Raw genomic sequence first — 20,768 nt, forward strand, 5'->3', positions numbered from 1 at the left:
TTTAGTTTGAGTGTCCTGCATCATGCAATATAACCTATCTTTTGTGAGGGAAATTTAGTGAATGAACATTCCTATTCTCTGTGTTTCTGTGTGTTGAGCTCAAGTGGCCTAGTGTACTGAGAAAAGTTGTTTTTCCACATGCTGTAATCGCCTTTCTGTGGCCTTGGCTGGTGATAAGCAGGGTGTCTGAGTTCTCCCTAACTACACATCCACCTGCACATACCAGAGCACGCCAGGTGCACGCTTTAACAAAGCTTCATAGAAAATCTTGAGCCAATCACGTGAAGACGCAAGCAGTAAGCGAATATTTTTAGAGTATAATAGATAACAGTCACTAAGATACAACTCAAAGTGCGTGTCCTCTCGACATCACTGAAGTGATGTCTTCTTCTTTTCTTCTTCTCTTCTCTTTTTTTCTTTCCTAATTTATATCTCTATTTTATATGATCTACTATAATAAATAACTGAAAAGACAACTGCTAAGCGTTCTGAAGGGTTTATTAGAAGTTTCCATTCCAATTTGGCATCCCTGGGTGGGCCCTACGTGTCTGATCCTCGGACGACGGGACACTCCCAAGGCTACGGTGCGGAGCTGAGAACTCGGACGAGAGACCAGACCGTCAGGGCTCACTGAACCAGTAAGTGATAACTTTGCATTCTTGTGAAAAGAAATTATTGGAAACAGTATTTAAAGACTGATACAAGAGACGGACAGAGATTTGTCCTAGTCAATGAAGACTGTGTGAAGGAAAATTAATGGAAGAACATTATTATTCTCTGTGTTTCTGTATGTTGAACTAAAGTGGCTTAGTTACTGAGAAGAGATGTTTTTCCACATGCTGTAATCGCTTTTCTGTGGCCTTGGTGGTAATGAGCAGGGTGCTTGAGTTTGTCCTAACTACACATCTTCTCATGATGTAACCACCTTTCCTGACCTCGGTGGTGATAAGCAGGGAGCTTGAGCTCTCCCTAACTCGCATCTGCCTGCACATACCAGAGCACGCCAGGTGCACGCTTTAACAAAGCTTCATAGAAAATCTTGAGCGAATCACGTGAAGACACAAGCAGTGAGCGAATGCTTTCAAAGTATAATAGATAACATTCCTAAAACACAACTCAGAGTGCGTGTACTCTCGGACATCAGAAGTGACGTCTTCTTCTCTTTTCTTTCCTTTCCTTTCCTATTTTATATATCAAATCAAATCAAGTTTATTTGTATAGCGCTTTTAACAATAAACATTGTCGCAAAGCAGCTTTACAGAATTTGAATGACTTAAAACATGAGCTAATTTTATTCCTAATCTATCCCCAATCTATCCCCTATATATATTTTATATGATCTACTATAATAAATGACTGAAAAGACAACTGTTAAGCGTTCTGAAGTGTTTATTAGAAATTTCCATTACAATTTGGCGTACCTGGGTGGGCCCTATGTGTCTGATCCTCGGACGACGGAACACTCCCAAAGCTACGGTGCGGAGCTGAGAACTCGGACGAGAGACCAGGCCATCAGGGCTCACCGAACCAGTAAGTGATAACTTTGCATTCTTGTGTAACAAAATTAGTGGAAACAGTATTTAAAGAATGATACAAGAAATGGACAGAGATTTGTCCTAGTATTTAAAGCATGATATAAGAGAGACAGACAGAGATTTGTCCTAGTATTTAAAGCATGATATAAGAGATGGACAGAGATTGTCCCAGTCAAGGAAGACTGAAATAAGAGACGGACAGAAGTTTGTCCGAGCCCAGGAGGACTGCTAAGCTGTGGTACCATCAATATGTTTGCAGACAATGGATAAACACAATTTTGAGACAATAAACCGCGAGTAGTTTATTGGGTTGTGTAAGAGAATTATCCGCCTAAGTGACGACTGGGTAATCGCTTGCCTACTTGAGGAGGGGAAGTAAGGGTGCGTGTTTCGATGGATTCACGTTCAGCGATTCGTGGGAATTGAATCTTGCTCCCTTTGTTCTGTGTGAACAACTAGCCCATCTGGGGAACGGGATAGAGAGGTTCGATCGCGAAAATGCAAAGACACACTGGTGTGCACGCAAAATATTGATGAATTAACAGAGTACTGTCCTCCTCCAAATTCTGAAACAGAGAAACAGATTTTGTACACATGCGCGAGTTGTCTTTGAGGTTGTTGTGCTAAATGATACCTACTTTAGCTTAAGGCAAATGTCAGATAAATTGTTTACTAATAAGAACACACCTAAAGGATTATTGTGTTGCATTTTTGGACATAGTCTAACGTGCTCTTCTTGTGATCCTGAAAAAAAAACCTCAGCCATTGTTGTCATAACCTACTGATATAACAGTGTACAATGAGGAACAGAAGTTAGGGAAAGAAAAGAAAAAGCAAGTAAGTGTGAGGCTACATGTGCTATAATAAGAATTGGATGTTTCTATGACAGCCCAAACATCCAGTTTATGAAAACCTCGTATGGCGAGGATTATTTGGCACAGTTTGATATATGGGTAAAGGACTTAGAATTCCCTGAGAAGGGCAGTTTTAGTCTCAGGCAGATAGAACAGTTAGAAGAAAAGTTGAAACAGAAGGAAAAAGAAGAGTCTGCAGATAATGTTTTCTTAGGGGACTGGAGGGCGTTTTCTGCATGGAAAGAAGAAACACTTAAGAGAGAGTACAAAAGAGAGAAACGACAGGCAGGGCTCTCACCCTCTTCTCAGTGTTTGAAATTTCAGATGGACCCTGACCTGGAGTCTGCCCCACCACCCCGACACACACTGCCTCCTCAGCAAGGCGGAGCATCATTCCCACAAGCGACTCACCCACAGAGTAGGGGAGAAGTTGAGACAAAAAAAAAAACTGAGCCTCTGGAATCTCTCCCAGCCTACCAGCCGCCTCCAGCATCAGCACCTCTCAGCACTTCTCCATCACACATGAGATCCGGTCTTGCATATGGCGATGGAAAAGACACCCTCCTGGACCTGACCACATGCTCACCAGTGGGTCCACAAGGCTGTAACCTAAAGTCTGAAGTTCTTCATCTTCCAATTGTGGAAGTGGCTGGAGCTGATGGCGTGCTTTTAGTCCACAGACCCTGGATGACAGCTGATATCAAGGAAAGCATGGCTTCTCTTCCCAATGTGAGAGAGGTAGGAGGAAAGAGATTTGGTAATTAGCTGTTGATATTTTGCAGAGAATTCTGACCAACCACCCATGAGCTTCGCCGCCTAATCATGACCAAGATGGGTATAGATTGGAACAAAGTTTCCAAAGAGTGGCCGGAAGCTGACCAGTGAATGACTACACCAGACTGGAGCGTGGCTGGTAATGGTGAGTATAGAGATACCATCACTGCTCTCTGTGCTCGTCTGGACAGTACTTTTCCCTTGAACATAGACATGACTAAGATCAGTATGTGTAAGCAAGAAGATGGAGAAGGGGTGTCAGCGTTTCTTGCCCGTCTCACCGCCACGCATGAGAAAAAAACACAGTGGCCTGACCGGGCCCGTGACCCTGGCTGCAGTGGAGGGCACTCCTGAGCCTCACCAAGATCGAGCAGTACGCTGTGCATGCAGAAAAGCTGCTGAAAGAGAAGGAGAAGACAAAGTCGGCACAAAGAGACCAAGACCTACACGCCGCCACTCTCACTCTTTTCCAGACTGTTCAGCCTGGACAAAGAGGAAGAAGAAGAGGAAGAGGTCGAAGTAGGGGCCGAGACAAGACGACCTGGAGTGACTCGTCCTGGATAAAAGGTGCAACCTGCTACAACTGCAATCAGAAGGGACACATTGCTCGAGATTGTCTCCACAGTAGCAGCCAGAGGCCCTGTGAAGAGTACAGCAAAGCAGACTGATGGGCGGACTCCGGGAACGGGCCCCACACAGAGAACAGGGGAGGTAACACGCACACACACCTGATGATACACATAGACAGGAGCATTCACATAACATTAAACACATTATTAGCAGCACCTGCATGCAACAGCAAGACTACACAGAAACACCCGATACACCAGTCCAGATAGATACACCTGAAGTTGCATTAAGTTTGTTAAAATACACAACTACTCCCTTCTCTAAACTCCCTTGTATGCCCCTCACTGTATGAGGGCATGTGTTAACCTTTTTAGTAGATTCTGGAGCAGGACACTCAGTGATACAACATAGGGTACTTCCAGTAGACCCACCGCTCAGCTCAAATTCTATTCAGACAATGGGCATCTCAGGACGACCTGTAACCGAATTGTTCTCAGTCAACCTTCTGTGTGAAAGCAAGGGAGGAATAGTTACGTCCCATTCATTTCTCATCTCACATACATGTCCAGTAAATTTGTTAGCACGTGATTTAATTTGCAAATTAGGAGTAAATCTCACGTCCACTCCAGATGGACTAACTATTGAAGTAAGTGAAATGTGCGGTGTGCAGTATGGGTTTGGAAGCCCTCTGTATGTGTATGTCTGGTGGCTCTGCTCAGATTAACTCACACAAACTCCCAAACACCTTGTACAGCTCGCATAGTTGAACACCTCATCAGTTGACACAGATTATATGAAAGAGGAAGATTTGCATTGTACAGCACATGTTCACCAAGGGCAAGATGTGGAGTTTGAAAAGACTTGGTTTGCAGACCCCCACGCACGTGAAAGATTGACCCTCAAAACTACATATTGGTCTAAACATTATTGCACTGTGCAGGTCCATTTTACTCGTTGTCCGAACAACTGCATCAGTGTTCATCCCAGTGTTCTCAAACATGTTATACGCGGCCTCGTGTCAGAGGACTCTGAGGTCGGCTGCTGCCAACATGATTTCTTTGACATCATTAATTCTATACCCCATGTCTCATTAGCAAAACCGCGAGCCTTCCATTGGAAAGACGTGGGGAAGTGGGTCAAGAAGTGTGCAGCCAATGACAATGAATGGCCCCGAACAGAGGACCCTAGTGTGTTGTTTTGCCAAAAGCTTGGGGTCTACAAATAAAGTCATGCTATGTGTGTGTATGTTAAGCGCAGCATAATATTAGCCACTGATGACCAGGATCCTGGGGACCCCGGCCATAGTGGCCTGTTTGTCTCTGTTTCCACAGGCATAACTCCAGCAGAGGTGCACCCCAAATTGGCAGGATTTCCAAATTCCGTTTGGACGAAGGGTAAACATGATGTAGGCCTAATAAAGAATGCTGAACCAGTGGTGATCACCCCCAAATCAGATTTCAGTCCTAAACAGACCCAATACCCACTCAAACCAGAAGCAATCGCAGGTATAAGACCGGTCTTTGATTCGTTGCTGAAGGCAGATGTAATTGTCCCTTGCCAGGACTCTCCAGTGCGCACTCCTATTTTTTCCAGTTAAGAAGGCAAGAAAACCGTCCCAGCCCGATGAGTGGGGGTTTGTCCAAGATCTGCAAGCAGTCAATGCTGCGGCTGTCCTGCGTGCGCCTGACGTCCCTAAAGAGCACTCTGCAGACCACACCCACTCTGGGATTGCCTGACCCCAATAAACCATTTGTTCAAACTGTCGATGAAAAGAAGGGTTTTATGACCTCTATTCTTTTGCAGAAACACGGGGATAGATTGAGACCTGTAGCCTACTTCTCCAGCAGGCTGGATCCAGTGGCGGCTGGACTTCCTGTTTGCCTGCATGCAGTTGGTGCAGCTGAAAAGGCGGTAACTGCCTCCAGAAATATTGTGGGGTATTCTAACCTCATCCTTTTGGTCCCACATGCTGTCTCCCTGCTTCTGTTGGAGAAAAAGGCGTCACATTTGTCAGCACAGAGATGACTGAAGTATAACACTGTCATACTTGATATGCCTAACATCAAATCAAGTTTATTTGTATAGCGCTTTTAACAATAAACATTGTCGCAAAGCAGCTTTACAGAATTTGAACGACTTAAAACATGAGCTAATTTTATCCCTAATCTATCCCCAATGAGCAAGCCTGTGGTGACAGTGGCAAGGAAAAACTCCCTCAGACGACATGAGGAAGAAACCTCGAGAGGAACCAGACTCAAAAGGGAACCCATCCTCATTTGGGCAACAACAGACAGCCTGACTATAATATTAACAGTTTTAACAGGTATAACCTTCAACTGTCCTCATGGGGCCGTCCTTCACAGGAGTGGTGCGATAAAACTCCGACCAGACACAGGGGACCAGGATGGATCAAGCAGGTCCGAGGGGCAGAAGAGGCCAGCATCTCAATCCCAGGATCAGCATCTAACTCAGAGGGACAGATTGGGGGGGGGGAGAGAGAGAGAAAAAGAAAACACATTGTTAGGTATGCCCTAAAAATGACAAGTATTAAATCTGTGTGGTAGGCTCACAGAGACGAGTCTTTACATCAGGCATAACACACAACAATGGCATGTTAATATGGTAAAAAATATCATGACCTGCTCTGGCTGGATGCTTGATTGGGTGATGGGAGCACACTCCTCAGCAATGATGAGATGCAGATGGGACCCTAAGGGCTGGCCAAGACAATTCAGTTACATTTCACCGGGTCTGGAACATGCGACAGAATGTCTGACAGCCGATTCCCTGCAGGTTACGATAGCCAGTCGAGGTCTCCACCCTCTCCACCAAAAGATTTCCTGTTGACTCCATGTAACTCAGAGGGACAGATTTGGTGTGGGGGGGAGGGAAAGAAAACACAGGTGGTTAGGTATGCCCAATGTCACCTGAATAAGTAGGAACAGTATACATATTGCACCGAGTACAAGCAGGGACTCCGGCAACTAACTATGACAGCATAACTAAAAGGAGAGAGCCAGAAGGTAACACAGGCATGAGGGAGCCCCGGGACATAAAGCAGCCAGCCACTACACCGTCAACAAACTCAAGTGAGCAAGTGAGTGGGGACTGACAGCATTCATACATCCCAGTTTACCAAAACACTCTGTCTGAGGACCCTCCAGATCTACTCCTTTACCTCATAAACACCATTAACAAAAGGCTTGACTAAACAGATATGTTTTCAGCCTAGACTTAAATGCTGAGACTGTGTCTGATTCCCGAACATTACTTGGAAGGCTGTTCCATAACTGTGGGGCTTTGTAAGAAAAGGCTCTGCCCCCTGATGTAGCCTTCACTATACGAGGTACCAGCAGATAGCCTGCACCTTTTGATCTAAGTAGGCATGGCAGGTCATAAAGGAGCAGAAATTCACTCAGGTACTGTGGTGCAAGACCATTTAGTGCTTTAAAGGTCAATAGTAGTATTTTATAATCAATACGAAATTTGATTGGGAGCCAATGCAGTGTGGATAAGACAGGCGTGATGTGGTCATATTTTCTAGTTCTAGTAAGGACTCTTGCTGCTGCATTTTGAACTAACTGGAGCTTGTTTATGCACTTATTGGAACATCCAGACAGTAAGGCATAACAATAATCCTACCTGGAGGTAACGAAAGCATGGACTAGTTTTTCTGCATCATGCAATGACATTAAATTTCTTATCTTTGCAATATTTCTGAGATGAAAGAAAGCTATCTGGGTGATGTTATCAATGTGAGTTTTGAATGAAAGACTGGGGTCAATAATCACTCCGAGGTCTTTTATTGCTGCACATGAAGAAACAAAGGCCATCCAGAGTTACTGTGTAATCAGAAAACTTACTTCTAGCTGTATGTGGTCCTAGTACAAGTACTTCAGTCTTGTCAGAGTTAAGCAGAAGGAAATTAATAAGCATCCAGTGTCTAATGTCCTTAACACATTCCTCAATTCTATTAAGCTGGTGTCTCTCATCAGGTTTTGCAGAGACATACAACTGTGTGTCATCAGCATAACCGTGGAAACTAATACAATGTTTACGAATAATATCGCCCAGAGGTAACATATATAGAGAAAAAAGCAGTGGACCCAAGACAGAACCTTGTGGAACACCAAACTTTACCTCGGTACGTCTAGAAATATCACCATTTATATCAACATACTGATAACGATCAGTTAGATAAGACCTGAGCCAGGAGAGGGCCATTCCCTTAACTCCCACAACATTTTCTAGTCTATCCAGAAGAATGGAATGATCAATGGTATCAAATGCTGCACTAAGGTCAAGCAACACAAGTAGCGAGACACAGGCCTGATGAGACGCCAACAGTAGGTCGTTTACTACTACTCATGGATGTTATTCCTATGTAAATATGAGCATAACTGCTGTGCCACAGCTTTTTCAAGGATCTTGGAGATAAAGGGGAGGTTTGATATTGGCCGATAATTGGACAGCTGACAGGGATCAAGGTCAGGTTTTTTAATCAGGGGTTTGATAACTGCTAGTTTAAAGGATTTGGGTACATAGCCAATCATAAGAGAAGAATTTATTATTTTTAGAAGTGGTTCAATTACTCCAGGCATTATCTGTTTGAATAGATGTGTCGGTAAGGGATCTAGTACGCAAGTTGAGGCTTTTGATGTAGAGATTAATGAAAGTAATTCAGTTTCTTTTAGGGGAGTAAAACATTCTAACTGATGATCTGATACAGTTATATTGTTAACTACAAGGTCACTTTCATTGTCTAACCTTATATTAGTAGTTTGAATTTTTTGTCGGATATTCTCAATTTTGTCATTAAAAAAATTCATGAAGTCATTGCTACTACATACTGCAGGTGTGCATGTGTTGATAGTGGACTTATTCCTCGTTAATTTTGCTACAGTATTAAATAGGAATCTCGGATTATTTTTGTTATCTTCTATTAGGGAGGAGAAATATGTTGATCTCGCAGCACTAAGTGCTTTTCTATACTTCAGGAAGCTCTCCTTCCAAGCTAATTTGAACACTACCAATTTTGTTTGACGCCATTTACGTTCCAATTTTCAAGTGGTCTGTTTTAATGTGCGAGTGTCATCATTATACCAGGGTGCTAATTTTTTGTCTCTGACCATTTTCCTTTTTAGAGGAGCTACATTATCTAAAGTATGGCAGAATGTTGACTCTAAGCATTCAGTTGCCTGATCAAGTTCTGCAGGGGCTGACAGTGACCCAATCAAAGTTGACAGCTCTGGGAGATCATTTATAAAGCTCTGTGCAGTAGTTGACGTGAAAGTATGTTTAATACAGTAGCATGGTGAGGTGCATATATTATTACTCAGACATATTTTGAATGAGATGAGACAATGATCTGAGATAACTTCAGACTGTGGAAGTATGACTATATTATCTACGTTTAATCTGAATGTTAGTATTAGATCAAGGGTGTGACCACCATTATGGGTCAGTCCTATGACATTCTGCTTAATCCCGACTGAATCTAAGATGGACACAAATGCTGTTTTTAAAGGGTCTTCTGGGTTATCGAAGTGAATATTAAAATCTCCGACAACTAAAGCTTTGTCTAAGGAAATAACCAGATCTGAGATATAATCTGCAAATTCAGAAAGAAACTCAGAATATGGCCCCGGGGGCCTGTAAATAATAAGCAATGGAATTAACTGGGTAGACTTATTTTTCGAGGCTACATACATTATATGAGTATGAAGAACTTCGAATGTATTAAATTTATAACCAGGTTTGTGTGTTACACCTAGATAATCTTTATAAATAACCACGACGCCTCCTCCTCTGCCAGTTAGACGAGGCTGGTGTATATAACTGTATCCAGGAGGACTCGCTTCATTTAATGCTATATATTCATTTGGCTTAATCCATGTTTCTGTTAAACACAGTACATTAAACTCCTGATCAGTAATGAGTTCATTAACCATTAGCGCTTTAGATGTAAGAGATCTAATATTTAATAGCCCCACCTTTAGATCAAAGGTGCTGGCAGCAGCTGTACAGTCAGTATGATCTAATTTTATATTGATTAGGTTACTGGAACAAACTCTCTGAAAATTTCTACCTTTTTGTTGAGCTCGGGGAACAGACACAGTCTCAATGTAGTGGGCCCTGAGTGATGACTCTGTGCAGCTAGCAGACAGTTGGTTTAGCCTGTTCGTCTGCTCCCTGGCCTTGGCTCTGGATTGTCAGAAATTAACTAGGCCTGTTCTGAGACTATGACCTATGCTGCAGGAAATGAGAGCAGCACCTTCCCGAGTGGGATGGATACCGTCCCGCCCTAACAGGCCAGCAGTGCCCTCAAAATTAGCCCAATTATCTATAAAGCCCACACTGTTTTCAGAGCACCACCTGGACAGCCAGTAGTTCAGCGACCATAACCTGCTGTAAGCTACATCGCCTAACATCATTGTGAAACGTTGTTCTGTTCTGAATTCTGCCTCTCTTCTCCCTACAGAGGACGATGGAGAGCCACATGACTGTGTTGCTCTCACTAATGATTTTTGTTCCCCCAGGGCAGACTTAAAGAGTGACCCTTTGGAAAATCCAGACATTGTCCTCCATGTGGATGGTTCAGCCTCCAGAGACCCAGAGACAGGAAAGAAGAAAGTAGGTTTTGCCGTAGTCTCAGATCACAAGGTCCTCAAGGCATCATGTCTGTCCTCAAACCTGTCGGCGCAGGCCACAGAGCTCTGTGCCCTCATTGGGGCATGCAATTTGGCGGCAGGGCAATCTGTCAATATTTTTATGGATAGTAGGTATGCATTTGGCATTGTGCATGATTTTGGCACCATTTGGAAACACAGAAATTTTCTCACTAGCACAGGATCTCCCATTGCACATCATAAACTGGTCTCTGAGTTGTTGGATGCTATTCTACTCCCTAGAGCCATTGCTGTGTGTAAGTGTGCTGCCCATACTAACAATACTGATCATGTGTCTCAAGGGAATGCCAGGGCGGATGCAGCAGCTAAGTGTGCAGCCTCAGCTTCCAGTTCACCCTCTAACCTTGCTTTTCCTCAGGTTTCTACCCCTTGTTTACAGCTAGCGGACCTTCAGAGCACTGCCACCCAGGACAAGAGACGAGTCTGGAAACAGGCAGGCTGTATCCTTGCAAACTTCATCTGGGTTTGTCCCTTGGGCCGTCCCTGTCTACCAAAATACATGTTCCCTTTCTATGCAAAATTGGCCCATGGACTCACCCATGTGTAAAAAGGGGGGATGGTAGCAGAAGTAACAAAAAGATGGTTCACAAAGGGGTTTTCAAATTATGCTGTGAAATTTTGCTAGCAATGCTTGATATGCGCACAACATAATGCAGGTCAAGGTATCAAACTAACTCAATCAGCACACCCAATACCAGACAAACCATTTGATCATCTCCAAATGGACTTCATTGAACTGACACCTAGTGAAGGGAAAAGGTATTGCCTGGTAATAGTTGACATGTTTTCAAAATGGGTTGAAGTATTCCCCACAGCCAAACAAGACTCAGAGGCGGTAGTCAAAGCACTCCTGAGAGATGTAATTCCTAGGTGGGGTATACCTAGCAAAATCTCAAGTGACAGTGGAACACCCTTTGTTAATGCAGCCCTAAAGAAAATAGGAGCATTCCTAGGGATAGACCTGAAACAACATTGTGCCTATCATCCTGCCAGTGCGGGAGCAGTAGAGAGGGAAAATGGGTCCCTTAAAAATAAACTAAGCAAAGCTTGTGCAGAAACAGGGCTGGGATGGACAAAGGTCCTCCCTGTAGTACTCACACAAATGAGGATGCAAACTAGGCCTAAACATGGGTTAAGCCCATTCGAAATTCTGTTTGGACGAGTACCCAACACGGGGATAGGGCCAGTTCAAGGAACACTGCCAAACAGCAGACTGTGTGATGATGCAATGTTGAATTACTGTGCAACGTTGTCCTCTGCTTTGAAATCTATCCACAAACAGGTAAAAGAAGCACTTCCCAAACTCGCTGAGGGATCTACAACCAGCGGATTGGATAGTGGTGAAGGACTTCCGACGAACCAAGTGGAACAAGCCACGGTGGAATAGCCCATTCCAGGTCCTGCTCACGACCCCAACGGCAGTGAAGGTCACAGGCAGAGTGATGTGGATCCACGCTAGCCACTGCAGGAGGGTTCCTGAACCGGCTGAGCAGGAGGAAAAGAAGGCCTAAGTGACCAGACGCTGACTAAAGCTTGTGAGGAAGAAAGGCATCACGACATGGAACAGTGCGAGTATCACATCAATCACGCACGCACCCTCAATAGGGAAGAATATTTCAGTGTCTAGCCGATAGACAAGTCTTAGGGTTTCGAGTTTCCTCCAAGTCCCTGTGAAATGGGACGAGGGCTGATAGGGCGTGCCCGCCCTCTGAGCACCAATACACGTCAAGAAGGGCAAGGGTTAACTCAGTAACATCACTGAGGCACTGAACAAGATGCGCAAGGTTGCTGAACAATCACAAGCAGATGAACATGGAGGAGTTGAAGACAGCTGATCGTGTTGGTTTAGTGGATGGAAGACTCTAATTCTATCTACCATACCGGTGCTGGGCTTAGTGATTGTGATGTTATGTTTATGTTTGCTCCCTGTTCTCTGTCAATGTTGTATGTCTGTGTTTCAGAGGCAGCTGACAAATATCGGTTACCAGATGGTGAAAATAGACTCCGATGACTTGCCTGACTGGCCTCCAAAACCCACACGAAGACCACAACCCACTGTTCGATGACATCATCACAGTTGACATGAAACTAGTCCTGACTTAAAACACTTTCATTATGATTGTTTCCTGTTCTATTATTCCTGATCTATGTATATGGCTTGCTAGCATTAACACAAGACCTCTATGTCTTATAAAAACAGCCTTAGCATTATCCCTGTACACTCAATGACGTGTTAAGTCGAATCTCTCTGGGAACTCTTATCACTGAAATTGTGTACAGTTCTTTTCTTTTAGCAATTATTATCCTATAGGATAATAAGGGGGGAAATGTGAAGGAAAATTAATGGAAGAACATTATTATTCTCTGTGTTTCTGTATGTTGAACTAAAGTGGCTTAGTTACTGAGAAGAGATGTTTTTCCACATGCTGTAATCGCTTTTCTGTGGCCTTGGTGGTAATGAGCGGGGTGCTTGAGTTCGTCCTAACTACGCATCTTCTCATGATGTAACCACCTTTCCTGACCTCGGTGGTGATAAGCAGGGAGCTTGAGCTCTCCCTAACTCGCATCTGCCTACACATACCAGAGCACGCCAGGTGCACGCTTTAACAAAGCTTCATAGAAAATCTTGAGCGAATCACGTGAAGACACAAGCAGTGAGTGAATGCTTTCAAAGTATAATAGATAACATTCCTAAAACGCAACTCAGAGTGCGCATACTCTCTGCATCATCAGAAGTGATGTCTTCTTCTATTCTTCTCTTTCCTTTCCTTTTCTATTTTATATAGATTTTATATGATCTACTATAATAAATGACTGAAAAGACAACTGTTAAGCGTTCTGAAGTGTTTATTAGAAATTTCCATTACAACTGATATAAGAGATGGACAGAGATTGTCCCAGTCAAGGAAGACTGATATAAGAGACGGACAGAAGTTTGTCCGAGCCCAGGAGGACTGCTAAGCTGTGGTACCATCAATATGTTTGCCGAAACGGATAAAACACAATTTTGAGACAATAAACCACGAGTAGTTTATTGGGTTGTGTAAGAGAAAATCCGCCTAAGTGACGACTGGGTAATGTCTCACCTACTTGAGCGAGGGAAGTACGGGTGCGTGTTTCGACGGATTCACGTTCAGCGATTCGTAACTGAGAGAGAATTGAATATTGCTCCCTTTGTTCTGTGTGAACAACTGGCCTGTCGTAGGAACGGGATAGAGAGGTTCGATCACGAAGTCGCCAAGACACACCGGTGTGCACACAAAATATTGATGAATTAACAGAGTACTGTCCTCCTCCAAATTCTGAAACAGAGAAATAGATTTTGTACACATGCATGAGTTGTCTTTGAGGTTGTTGTGCTAAATGATACCTACTTTTAGCTTAAGGTAAATGTCAGATAAATTGTTTACTAATAAGAACATACCTAAAGGATTATTGTGTCGCATTTTTGGACATACCGTAGTCCAACCTGTTCTTCTTGTGATCCTAATAAAGAAACTCAGCCATTGTTGTTACAACCTATTGATATAACAGTGTACAATGGGGAACAGAAATGGTAAGTTGGGGAAAGAAAAGAAAAAAAGCAAGCAAGTGTGAGGCTACATGTGGTATAATAAGAATTGGGTGTTCCTATGACAGCCCAAACATCCAGTTTATGAAAACCTTGTATGGTGAGGATTGTTTGGCACAGTTTGACATATGGGTAAAGGACTTAGGATTCCCTGAGAAGGGCAGTTTTAGTCCCAGGCAGATAGAACAGTTAGAAGAAAAGTTGAAACGGAAGGAAAAAGAAGAGTCTGCAGATAATGTTAAGTTCTTAGGGGACTGGTGGGCGTTTTCTGCATGGAAAGAAGAAGCACTTAAGAGAGAGTACAAAAGAGAGAAACGACAGGCAGGGCTCTCACCCTCTTCTCAGTGTTTGAAATTTTCAGATGGACCCTGACCTGGAGTCTGCCCCATCGCCCTGACACACACTGCCTCCTCAGTCAGGCGGAGCATCACTCCCACAAGCGCCTCACCCACAGAAAGGGGGAGAAGTCGAGACAAAGCAAAAAAACAAAAACCTGAACCTCTGGAATCTCTCCCAGCTTACCAGCCACCTCCAGCATCAGCGCTTCTCCTCGCTTCTCCATCACACATGAGATCCGGTCTTGCATATGGCGACAGAAGAGACACCCTCCTGGACCTGACCACATGCTCACCAGTGGGTCCACAAGGCCATAACCTAAAGTCTGAAGTCCTTCATCTTCCAATGGTGGAAGTGGCTGGAGCTGACAGCATGCTTCTAGTCCACAGACCCTGGATGACAGCTGACATGAAGGAAAGCATGGCTTCTCTTCCCAATGTGAGAGAGGTAGGAGGAAAAACATTTGGTAACAAGCTGTTGATATTTTGCAGAGAATTCCAGCCAACCACCCATGAACTTTGCCACCTACTCATGCCCAAGATGGGTATAGATTGGAGTAAGGTTTCCAGAGAGTGGCCAGAAGCCAACCAGTGGATGGCAATAGTGAGTATAGAAATACCCTCACTGCTCTCTGTGCTCGTCTGATTGAAGCTTTTCCCTTGAACATAGACATTACTAAGATCAGTATGTGTAAGCAAGAAGATGGTGAAGTGGTGTCAGCGTTTCTTGCTTGTCTCACCACCACGTATGAGAAACACAGTGGCCTGACCAGACCCATGACCCTGGCTGGAGTGGAAGGCACTCCTGAGGTCTGGGAGGCGTGCCTGCGGAACAGTTTCATGAACGGTCTGAATCCAGCAGTGGCCAAGTCAGTAAAGCAGCTCTGTCTCCTGTGGGAAACCGCCAGTCTCACCATGATCGAGCAGTATGCTGTGCATGCAGAAAGGCTGCTGAAAGAGAAGGAGAAGACAAAGTCAACACAAAAAGACCAAGACCTACACGCCGCCACTCTCACTCTTCTCCAGACTGCTCAGCCTGAACAAAGAGGAAGAGGTCGAGGTAGGGGCCGAGGCAGGATGACCTGGGGTGACCCATCCTGGATAAAAGGCGCAATCTGCTACAACTGCAATCAGAAAGGACACATTGCTTGAGATTGTCTCCACAGTAACAGAGGAGTACAGCAAAGCAGACTGACGGGTGGACTCCAGGAACGGGCCCCGCACAGAGAACAGGGGAGGTAACACACACACACCTGATGATATACATACACATAGACAGGAACATTCACATAACGTTAAATATATTAGTGCAGCACCTGCATGCAACAGCAAGACTACACAGAAATGCCCAATACACCAGTCCAGATAGATACACCTGAAGTTGCATTAAGTTTGTTAAAATACACAACTACTCCCTTCTCTAAACTCCCTTGTATGCCCCTCACTGTATGTGGGCATGTGTTAACCTTTTTAGTAGATTCTGGAGCCAGACACTCAGTCATACAACATGGGGTACTTCCAGTAGACCCACCGCTCAGCTCAAATTCTATTCAGACAATGGGCATCTCAGGACGACCTGTAACCGAAACGTTCTCAGTCAACCTCCCGTGTAAAAGTGAGGGAGGAATAGTTACGTCCCACTCATTCCTCATCTCACATACATGTCCAGTAAATTTGTTAGCACGTGATTTAATGTGCAAATTAGGAGTAAATCTCACGTCCACTCCAGATAGACTAACTACTGAAGTAACTGAAATGTACGGTGTACAGTATGGTTTTGGAAGCCCCTTTGTGTATGTCTGATGGCTCTGCTCAGATCAACTCGCACAAACTCTCAAACACCTTGTACAGCTCATCCGTTGACACAGATTATATGACAGAGGAAGATTTGCATTGCACAGCACATGTTCACCAAGAGCAAGATGTAGAGTTTGAAAAGACTTGGTTTGCAGATCCCCACGCACATGAAAGATTGACCCTCAAAACTACATATTGGTCTAAACATTATTGCGCTGTGCAGGTCCATTTTACTTGTTGTCTGAACAGCTGTTCAGACAACAAGTAAAATGACAACAAGTTCATTGCAGTGTTCTCAAACATGTAATGCGTGGCCTCGTGTCAGAGGACTCTGAGGTTGGCTGCTGCCAGCATGATTTCTTTGACGTCGTTAATTCCATACCCCATGTCTCATTAGCAAAGCCACGAGCCACCCATTGGAAAGACGTGGGGAAATGGGTCAAGAAGTGTGCAGTCAATGGCAATGAATGGTCCCAAACAGAGGACCCTAGTGTGTTGGTTTGCCAAAAGCTTGGGGTCTACAAACAAAGTCATGCTATGTGTGTGCATGTTAAGCACAGCGTAATATTAGCCACTGATGACCAGGGTCCTGGGGACCCTGGCCATAGTGGCCTGTTTGTCTCTGTTTCCACAGGCATAACTCCAGCAGAGGTGCACCCCAAATTGGCAGGATTTCCAAATTCCGTTTGGGCGAAGGGTAAACATGATGTAGGCCTAATGAATGCTGAACCAGTGGTGATCACCCCCAAATCAGATTTCAGGCCTAAACAGACCCAGTACCCACTCAAACCAGAAGCAATCGCAGGTATAAGACTGGTCTTTAATTCGTTGCTGAAGGCAGATGTAATTGTCCTTTGCCAGGACTCTCCAGTGCGCACTTCTATTTTCCCAGTTACGAAGGCAAGAAAACCGTCCCAGCCCGATGAGTGGAGGTTTGTCCAAGATCTGCAAGCAGTCAATGCTGCGGTTGTTCAGCGCACACCTGACGTCCCTAAAGAGCGCTCTGCAGACCACACCCACTCTGGGATTGCCTGACCCCAATAAACCATTTGTTCAAACTGTAGATGAAAGGAAGGGTTTCATGACCTCTGTTCTTTTGCAGAAGCACAGGGATAGATTGAGACCTGTAGCCTACTTCTCCAGCAAGCTGGATCCAGTGGCGGCTGGGCTTCCTGTTTGCCTGTGTGCAGTTGCTGCAGCTGAAAAGGCGGTAACTGCTTCCAGAAATATTGTGGGGTATTCTAACCTCACCCTTTTGGTCCCACATGCTGTCTCCCTGCTTCTGTTGGAGAAAAAGACGTCACATTTGTCAGCACAGAGATGGTTAAAGTATAACACTGTCATACTTGATATGCCTAACATCATTGTGAAATGTTGTACTGTTCTGAATCCTGCCTCGCTTCTCCCTACAGAGGACAATGGAGAGCCACATGACTGTGTTGCTCTCACTAACAATTTTTGTTCCCCCAGGGCAGACTTAAAGAGCAACCCTTTGGAAAATCCAGACATTGTCCTCTATGTGGATGGTTCAGCCTCCAGAAACCCTGAGACGGGAAAGAACAAAGGAGGTTTTGCCGTAGTCTCAGATCACGAGGTCCTCAAGGCGTAGTGTCTGTCCTCAATACTTTCGGCGGAGGCCGCAGAGCTCTGTGCCCTTATTGAGGCATGCAAATTGGCTGCAGGGCAATCTGTTAATATTTTTACAGACAGTAGGTACACATTTGGCATTGTGCACAATTTTGGCACCATTTGGAAACACAGAAATTTTCTCACTAGCACAGGATCTCCCACTGCACATCATAAACTGGTCTCTGAGTTGTTGGATGCTATTCTATTCCCTAGAGCCATTGCTGTGTGTAAGTGTGCCGCCCATACTAACAATACTGATCTTGTGTCTCAAGAAAATGCCAGGGCAGACGCGGCAGCTAAGTGTGCAGCCTCAGCTTCCAGTTCACCCTCTAATCTTGCTTTTCCTCAGGTTTCTACCCCTGTTTACAGCTAGCGGACCTTCAGAGCACTGCTACCCAGGACGAGAGACGAGTCTGGAAACAGGGTGACTATCTTTGCAAGCTCGGTCTGGGTTTGTCCCTTGGGCCATCCCCAGGGGCGCAGTTGGGACCCTTGGGGGGGTGGATGTGTCTCCCCCAGAGTCATGGGGACGTCAATCCGTCCCCCCCACTTTTACAGGGCAAAAAAACCTGAAACCATGTCTTGTGTTGTTGTTCAGGGCAGAGAGGGTAAAAGCGGAGCGAGAGGTGCAAATGTTCGTTACGTTGCGTGTTGTATTTTTGCAAGGGGATCCCCTTATATGCAGACCAGAGTCGAGCTCTCACTCTGACATAGTATGTCAAATTAGTTAGGCATCAACCGTCTCTGGTTCAGGGGTCCTGAAGGAGCTGCCTGACTGGCGCCTGTGACAGTGATAGTGGTAACCATAGTGACCACTAATCTATCTGACTGACTGACTGACTGACTTTAATGATTATGCCTATTCTCAGTAGTAGCCTAACAACTGCGTGTGAACTATGAATCCAACGAAAAACGAAAAGCTATTACAGCGTTTATTCAAAAACTAAATCATGTAAGTAGGCTATCCAATCCCTTACATGTTGTCTGTTGACCATATATAGTTCCCATAATGTGTCAGCCATGTTCATTTGTAATGGGGAGCAGCTAACAGGCTATGGTAATGTAAAATGATCTTCTTTAGTGTATGTGTATCCATATTATGCTAATGTTAAACTTAGTTGTCAACGTCAATGTGTTAAGGCAGGTTTCACGCAGATTAATTTAGCTCTTCCTGACATAATTCCAGCAAGTGATGCACCATTTCGTTAGTCAACATTGCTGGAAAGTGAGGCAAAGAATGCGAAGAGACGTCCAGGGCTGCTGCCTGGCTGCTGCTCCCACACGCAACAGGCAGGCAGTAAAGTTAGGGTGCAGAACTGAGGCAGAACACAGTTTTAGTGGGTTACGGAGATTGAAAACATGGTTGCAGTCAACCATGAGCCAGAAAAGACTGAATGGAGTTGCGGTGTGCCATACTCACCAGGAGAGGCTGTATAATTTGAACAGACAAGAAATTGCCCAGTAGTATGTTAAGGGAAATGAAAGGAGGAGAGAGGTTTTTGGGTCCTTTACATTAGCTAATCTGTTTCTGGACAGTAAATTTGTCATAACGTTTGCACTGGAGGGAATTAATTTAAAACTGTCATGTAGACTACTTTTTTAGGCTACTATTTTATTTTATGTAAAAGTGCTGTTAAAGTGTTTGCAAGGCACGCTAAGTGGGAAACAAATAATTTCAATTTTATTTTATTTTTTGTTCATAGGGCTTTTTCTGTTTTCTCAAAGAATTAGTATGGTGAAATGTTTAAATAAAACATTTTGCAGAAGGCATGAGGTTTTGGGTGGTAATTGATTGGCACACTAGACAAATGAAATATCTATCATGTATGGGTAGTGTTGATCAGGTAAGCCTTTGACAGTCATTGTTGCACCATAGTTTCAAATAAGTATCTAATTTTTATTGTTTTTATTGCAAACCACTGGCCCAAATGACACAAAATAACTAATCGAGCACCAGTTAAGGTTAAAGTTAAAGTAATTAAATACTAGGCCTAAGTTAATGTTAAAGTAATTAAGTACTAGCTTAATTGAGGTACAGTTGAAATGCTGACAGCTTGGTCCCCCCCAGTTCTAAAATCCTATCTGCACCCATGGCTGTCCCTGTCTACCAAAACACATGTTCCCTTTCTATGCAAAATTGGCCCATGGACTCACCCATGTGTAAAAAGGGGGGATGGTAGCAGAAGTAACAAAAAGATGGTTCACAAAGGGGTTTTCAAATTATGCTGTGAAATTTTGCTAGCAATGCTTGATATGCGCACAACATAATGCAGGTCAAGGTATCAAACTAACTCAATCAGCACACCCAATACCAGACAAACTGTTTGATCATCTCCAAATGGACTTCATTGAACTGACACCTAGTGAGGGGAAAAAGGTACTGCCTGGTAATAGTTGACATGTTTTCAAAATGGGTTGAAGTATTTCCCACAGCTAAACAAGACTCCGAGGCAATAGTCAAAGCACTCCTGAGAGACATAATTCCTAAGTGGGGTATACCTAGCAAAATCTCAAGTGACAATTGTGTACATTTCTTTCTTTTAGCAATTATTATCCTGTAGGATAAAAAGGGGGGAAATGTAAGGGAAATTTAGTGAATGAACATTCCTATTCTCTGTGTTTCTGTGTGTTGAGTGGCCTAGTGTACTGAGAAAAGTTGTTTTTCCACATGCTGTAATCGCCTTTCTGTGGCCTTGGCTGGTGATAAGCAGGGTGTCTCAGTTCTCCCTAACTACACATCTGCCTGCAAATACCAGAGCACGCCAGGTGCATGCTTTAACAAAGCTTCATAGAAAATCTTGAGCCAATCACGTGAAGATGCGAGCAGTAAGCGAATGTTTTTAGAGTATAATAGATAACAGTCATTAAGATACAACTCAGAGTGCGCGTACTCTTGGCATCACTGAAGTGGTGTCTTCTTCTTCTTCTTCTTCTTCTTCTTTCCTTTCTTATTTTATATCTCTGTTTTATATGATCGACTATAATAAATAACCGAAAAGACAACTGCTAAGTGT

This window comes from Neoarius graeffei, chromosome 8 (genome assembly GCF_027579695.1).
Source record: "Neoarius graeffei isolate fNeoGra1 chromosome 8, fNeoGra1.pri, whole genome shotgun sequence".
Lineage (NCBI taxonomy): Eukaryota > Metazoa > Chordata > Actinopteri > Siluriformes > Ariidae > Neoarius > Neoarius graeffei.